A 7,228-nucleotide genomic window follows, 5' to 3' on the forward strand; every position below is an offset into this window, starting at 1 on the left:
CATGGACCAACAATCCGTTCATGCTCGAAATTCCTTTTTCATCGACGAAAATTGTTTAAAGGAGAAAACCGTTCATGCTTTTTTTGCATTTTTCGTGACATCACAAATATCTGTTCATTTTTAGGGTTAAAGAAGAAAACCATCCATGTTTTGATTTTTTCAAATTTTTGTTCAAAAGTGGAAACCCTTCATAGATGGAATTCGTTCCTGTAATAGTAATGTTCAAGGAGGAAACCGTTCTTATAGTTTGAATTTCGTTCATATAGTAGTAATGTTCATGGATCAAGAATCCGTTCATGCTCGAAATTCCTTTTTCATCGACGAAAATTGTTTAAAGGAGAAAACCGTTCATGCTTTTTTATGCATTTTTCGTGACATCACAAATATCTGTTCATTTTTAGGGTTAAAGAAGAAAACCATCCATGTTTTGATTTTTTCAAATTTTTGTTCAAAAGTGGAAACCGTTCATAGGTGGAATTCGGTCATGTAATAGTAAAGTTAAGGAGGAGACCGTTCTTATAGTTTGAATTTCGTTCATGTAGTAGTAATGTTCATGGATCAAGAATCCGTTCATGCTCGAAATTCCTTTTCCATCAACGAAAATTGTTTAAAGGAGGAAACCGTCAATGTTTTTTTTTTGCATTTTCTATGACATCACAAATATCTGTTCATTTTTAGGGTTAAAGAAGAAAACCATCCATGTTTTGATTTTTTCAAATTTTTGTTCAAAAAGTGGAAACCGTTTATAGGTGGAATTCGTTCATGTAATAGTAATGTTCAAGGAGGAAACCGTTCTTATAGTTTGAATTTCGTTCATGTAGTAGTAATGTTCATGGATTAAGAATCCGTTCATGCTCGAAATTCTTTTTTCATCGCCGAAAATTGTTTGTAGGTGGAATTCGTTCATGTAATAGTAATGTTCAAGGAGGAAACCGTTCTTATAGTTGATTTTCGTTCATGTAGTAGTAATGTTCATGGATCAACAATCTGTTCATGCTCGAAATTCCTTTTTCATCGTCGAAAATTGTTTAAAGGAGAAAACCGTTCATGTTTTTTTTTGCATTTTCGTGACATCACAAATATCTGTTCATTTTTAGGGTTAAAGAAGAAAACCATCCATGTTTTGATTTTTTCAAATTTTTGTTCAAAAAGTGGAAACCGTTTATAGGTGGAATTCGTTCATGTAATAGTAATGTTCAAGGAGGAAACCGTTCTTATAGTTTGAATTTCGTTCATGTAGTAGTAATGTTCATGGATTAAGAATCCGTTCATGCTCGAAATTCTTTTTCATCGCCGAAAATTGTTTGTAGGTGGAATTCGTTCATGTAATAGTAATGTTCAAGGAGGAAACCGTTCTTATAGTTGATTTTCGTTCATGTAGTAGTAATGTTCATGGATCAACAATCTGTTCATGCTCGAAATTCCTTTTTCATCGACGAAAATTGTTTAAAGGAGAAAACCGTTCATGTTTTTTTTTTGCATTTTCGTGACATCACAAATATCTGTTCATTTTTAGGGTTAAAGAAGAAAACCATCCATGTTTTGATTTTTTCAAATTTTTGTTCAAAAGTGCAAACCGTTCATAGGTGAAATTCGTTCATGTACTAGTAATGTTCAAGGAGGAAACCGTTCTTATAGTTTGAATTTCGTTCATATAGTAGTAATGTTCATGGATCAAGAATCCGTTCATGCTCGAAATTCCTTTTTCATCGAAGAAAATTGTTTAAAGGAGAAAACCGTTCATGCTTTTTTTTTGCATTTTTCGTGACATCACAAATATCTGTTCATTTAGTATTCAGAGGAATGCTAAATGTTTTTCAAATGAATGTGCACTAGAACTTCGCTGTTCAAGATGCATGTTAGACTGAGAGATGTTTCTTTTAATGTGTATCAAGTTGGAAGGACATTCATTATTTTCGTCTGTTAAAGTTTTCTGTGTCTGCTCCAATTCGATATTTGATCTGTGTAGCTCAACTTGAATTGAGGCCACGATTTTTTTTTTAGCACCATGTAATTGATCCTAAGTTCTTTTGATTGGCATAACATGTACACAAGATTTTGATAAAAAAATGGCGGATTTTGTGTTAGTTCAGATTTTCTTACATCATTCGTTTTTTTATACCTGTTTGATGCTCGAAACGATCAGAAACACAACAAAATGTAGACTGATTCGATTAGGACGGTGTCATCTTTTTCTCCAGACGAAACAGTCAACTCCAGTCAACGCAGTAGGTGGTCAACGCAATAGGTGGTCAAGCGAACCAGCAGAAACAGCAAACTCCCGAAACGAAACAGAAGAAACAGTAAATTCCCGAAACGGTACGTTTATGTTGGGCCGAGCCCATCTAAGGATCTCCTTCGTAGGACAGGTGCGCGGAGCGGAACTTCTATCCCGCTTGAAGCGTTCAATAGGGGAACCCGCATGCGCGTGCAGCGCGCGGTCGCGGGCATGCGGCTGGGCCAGGCGAGGCGGTGGGGAGATGGGCCGGGGCGGTGTGGGACGGCGCGGGGCTGGCTAGGCCAGATCGGCCAGGTGGGCCGCAGCGTGGGCGACTCAGCGCTGCCTGCCGCGCGCGGCGAGCGGGGCCGGGGCAGCTGCGCGGGCTGGGCCGTTCGGCCTGGCCGCGTCCTTTATCTTTTTTTTTTAAAGCAAACAAAACAGAAATTTGAAATTCACTTTGAGGCTTCAAAAATAATCGGGAAAATGCAAATAAGGTACCGTTGGATTCGTTATGAAAAATACTTCAATATAAAACTAAATTTGGAACAAAAATATAAACTTTATAAAACCAAAATTTGACATACATGTCTATGTGGCTATATTGCTTGTTTAGGATATAATGTTTTCTCAAATAAAATATTTTTATAAGTTTCAAAACCTTCGAACAAAATAGAGTATTGTTAGAAAATCTTTTGAAACTAAGGTTTATAAAAACTATTATATTTTTGCAAAAATCTTTTTAATATCCATTTGGGAAAATAAAATAATCATTATATACATTTGGCATATATGTTTGATTTTGAAAATACTTTAAAACCAAAAGTCTTTGAAAACACTATTTTGGAATTAACTTGTAAATTTTTTAAAAAAGTTTTAATTCTTTGTGAATTTTCAATCAAGTTCAAACAATCAAGCATTAAATTTATTTTTATTTCACATTCCAAAATTTGAAAAATTTCGGGATGTGACATTCGGTACCGAGGGAAAACTAGCTTGTAACATCCCAGGTAATGGGGTTACAAAAATAGAGGAAACAGATGTGTGCATTGCATTCATGCATAGAAAATCTGGGGAATTTTCGCGCTTTAAAAATAAAACTGTCACAATGAATCGAAGTTTCACTTGACCTTGGTGGAATCGAAGTAGCTCATCAAGTCAAGTGCTATAAACCTCGGTGTGACCTTTGTTAAAACCTGTTTTGGGTAGAGATGATTTGATCTAAGGGGTTAGATCAAATGGAACTAACACCACAAGACTTTAAAACAATGATCAATTGCTTGATCTTATAAAAGATCATAACATGGTATTCTTTGCCATAACATAAGAACATCTATTAAATTGGAAATCAAGTAATAATAAATGGAGAACCCATTCTTCACTTATCTTCTCCATGTCTTAAAACTAACCCATGTCCTTACCATGAACCTCATGGTAATTCTGGAACTCAACACCAACACAAGCTTATCATTAAACCCTAGAGATGGGAGAAGCCTATAACCATCAAATAGATAATAATCAAACTCTAAGTTATTAACAATTAAAAGTTAAGAAACTACACTTGGGGTATAATTGAATTCACTTTAAAATTAATTACCAAATATGGTAAAACACAAGGACCTAAGTGCATAAAAGCCCCACATTCTTATTTTAATCATAACTATTTAAATACGTGGAATATCACAAAACTAAATTCATTTACATTACGAATTATAGTTCAAACTATTTGAATAAAATAAACTATGAGTACTTTGAAACTCATATGATCATGCCTTAGTGAAATCAAATATCATCATTCAAAATTGGGGTATAATCCTTATCTTTGACATTTTGATCCCAATAATGATATAAATACCACCACATATGATATAGTGACTCAACCACAAGCATAAAATCATTCACAAGATATTTAGTAACAAAAGCCACTTGGCTATCCAAAAATAAATCACATGAGAGGATAATCTCAATGCCACATAGGATGAAAATATCTACATAACTTGAATCCTAAGCTATGCCACCTCATGCTTAAAGGATTGCTATGGATGAGAGCATGACAACCAAGCACCTTACTCATCAAATTAAAGCAAGAGTCATCCACCCATGTGTCATGATATTAGAGCATGCCCAAGCCTATAAAAGGAACCCTCTACCTCATTCATCTCATCATCTTGCACCATGATGCAAGAAGACCAACACATTGAGCCACTCCATAAAATAGTTAGGATCAAGATGAAGCAGCTAGGAGGTGGAGGCATGCCACAAGATGCAGGTTTATCGAATTCTCGAAGAACAAGCTACGAGAAGATAGCAAGGTAGAAATTCTAAGGAAGACCACATATATAGATAATCACATCATCATTCCTAGAGTAGAACCTTAGATTATAATCCAAGTCCTTGTGGAGTGAGAGGGGTAATTGGTAAAACCATATCTAAATATTTCTAGTAATAACTTAGGAAGCCAAACCTTGATCATTATAAATTGTGTAGTGATCATAAACCCTAAGAACTTGAAGTAGAAGATATAAGCTCATAAGTAAAGCTTAGAGTTAAAGCCTATAATATATATGGTGAGAAACCATTCATCATTATCACCAAAGTTAACTATAAAAAGAATTATAGCTACTTTAGTTACTTTAACAATAGATTAAGAATATAAAAGAAATCTATTGGTATAAGATAAAACCAATTCTCAAGTCCTTAGTAACTAAAGGAGAACCTCAACTATTAAGCAAGTAACCACCTTATCATGGATAGGGGAAGACTAAACCCTAGTTGGTGCATCACTTGGGTGATCATAACCATAAACCTAGTTCACATTTAAGTTCCAAACCATATGCCATTAGGTGAATATAATTAGGACCCTAGAATTGCTCATTAGCTAAGTTCTATGCTTCACTAATTAAACCTAAGAAACATCTAGTGCTTATACTCACAATTAGAACCCATGTGTGGTGAATAACCACTCATATCAATCACTGATCTATATAATTAAGACCCAACCTTGAGGAGAGTAATGCCTACTCTAGATAATTCAAAGTGTTAATAGACCAGAACACAAATGCTAATGAATATAGGTGATCATCAAACCTACAAAACCTTAATAAAATGTTGCTCACATGAAACTAACAGGCAAGTGATTAATTTCTCAAATAGGAACTAAGACATGATAACAACTTCAGAAATACCTTGAGAAGAAGGTATCAACTCTTATATTTCTAAATTAAATAGGAATTCAAAACAAAAAGGAAATTGAAGTGAAAATAACAACTCATGTCTATTTGCTATTTTGAATAAGTTCATATATATGCAAATAATCTAATATAAAATGTGAATTCAAATTGAATAGTGAAACAATAGTCAGTATACTAAATCTTGAATGGATTAGCATAATTACAAATATCTGCAAATAGAATGGTATTCAAATATGAGTTAAAATAGAAAATATACAAAAGGAGAAATAAAAACAGAGAAAAAATGGGAGAAAGCCTCACCCGGACCTTACCCGGCCGAGCAGCCCAACGAGCAGCCCAGACAACCCGGCCCAAGCCACAGCCCAACGAGGCCACCCACATACCCCTTCGTCTAAAAAACGAGAGGAGAGGGGTCATCCTCATCCTCTTCGAACGCATGGAGGACAGCACGACGGCGTGCTCCTCTTCTCCTCGCCGTGGCAGCACCTCCTCGACCGGAGGCATGACGAGGTGCACCTTGGCGCCATATAAAAGCCCAATGACAACCTAGAGCTTCGGATTCTTCCTCCCCTGCTCCAAAATTCGCCCCAGATGAAACCCTAGCTCGCCCCAGCCATCTCCCTCGCCGCCGTTCAGAGCCTCCCCAAGCCCAACCGTGACCACCATCAGCACCGCCGTGGCCGACATGCTCAGCCTGGAAGAAGAATCGACCCCAATCGACCCGTAGCGCCGTCATCGACCTCATCTTCCCCAACACCGGTGCCATGAATTCCGGCGAACCGGACCTCCCCTTGCCACGCCGTCAAGCCTCGCTTGCTCCTCGGTGAGCTACCGATCCTCATAGCATGCACGCTTTGCTCGATTGCGTCCCGAATCGTCGCCGCGTCGTTGAACCGTGAGCACCGCCGCAGCACTTCGCCGACGAGCTTGCTCCGGCGACCAAATAAGAGCGGCGGCGGTACTAGCTTGTTCACCTCGACGCACTGAGCCTCGTAGTGTAGGTAGTTGGCCCGTGCGAGCGCCGTATCGCCGGCGACGAGCACCTCTGGCCGCCGGTGAGGCACTTGGTTGCCACGTCGGCACCACGTGGCTGCCAACGTGGGCACGGCCCACCAGTCATAGACTGTGTGGGTGTCCTGTCCGTGTAACTTTAGCTATTTTCAGTTTAAATTTAAATCTCACAAATTGCTGCAACTTTACTGGAAATAAATCAAATTCATTTCAATTCTGAAAAATACCAAATGAGATATCAAAATGATCCTAAAAATAAACTCTATCCAATAAAAATATAATATGAAATTTTTATTTTTAATAAAAATTCAATTAATTAATACTTGTTATTTAAGCCTTAATTATTAATTCTAAATTCAATTAAAATTCAATAATTAGGAAAACTCTTCAAATTAAATAAAAACCAGTAAATAAATAAAGAAAACATTAAAACAAATTTTCTTATTGATTATTTGTTAAATCTTTATTAGTGAGAATTAAACCCTAATTAATAATTACCTAATTATTAATTATTTAAAATAATAAAATACCAAATTCAATATTATTTTTATTTCCAAATTATTAATAACTTCAACTTTAAATTGAAGTTATTAATCATAAAACTATATGGTGATTAAGAAACCCTAGTTCCATATGGTAGGAACTAGGAACTCATCATTTCATGTGTAACCCTAAAACCCTAATTCAATTAGGAACCTTAGCTCCACTACTTCATATGAAACCTAATTTATTCCCAAACATAAACCCTAAGTAACATGTGATAATGTTACTTCATTAGTAACCATAGATTCATATTTAGCAACTTAAT

Source organism: Lolium rigidum, chromosome 1, assembly GCF_022539505.1.
Source record: "Lolium rigidum isolate FL_2022 chromosome 1, APGP_CSIRO_Lrig_0.1, whole genome shotgun sequence".
Lineage (NCBI taxonomy): Eukaryota > Viridiplantae > Streptophyta > Magnoliopsida > Poales > Poaceae > Lolium > Lolium rigidum.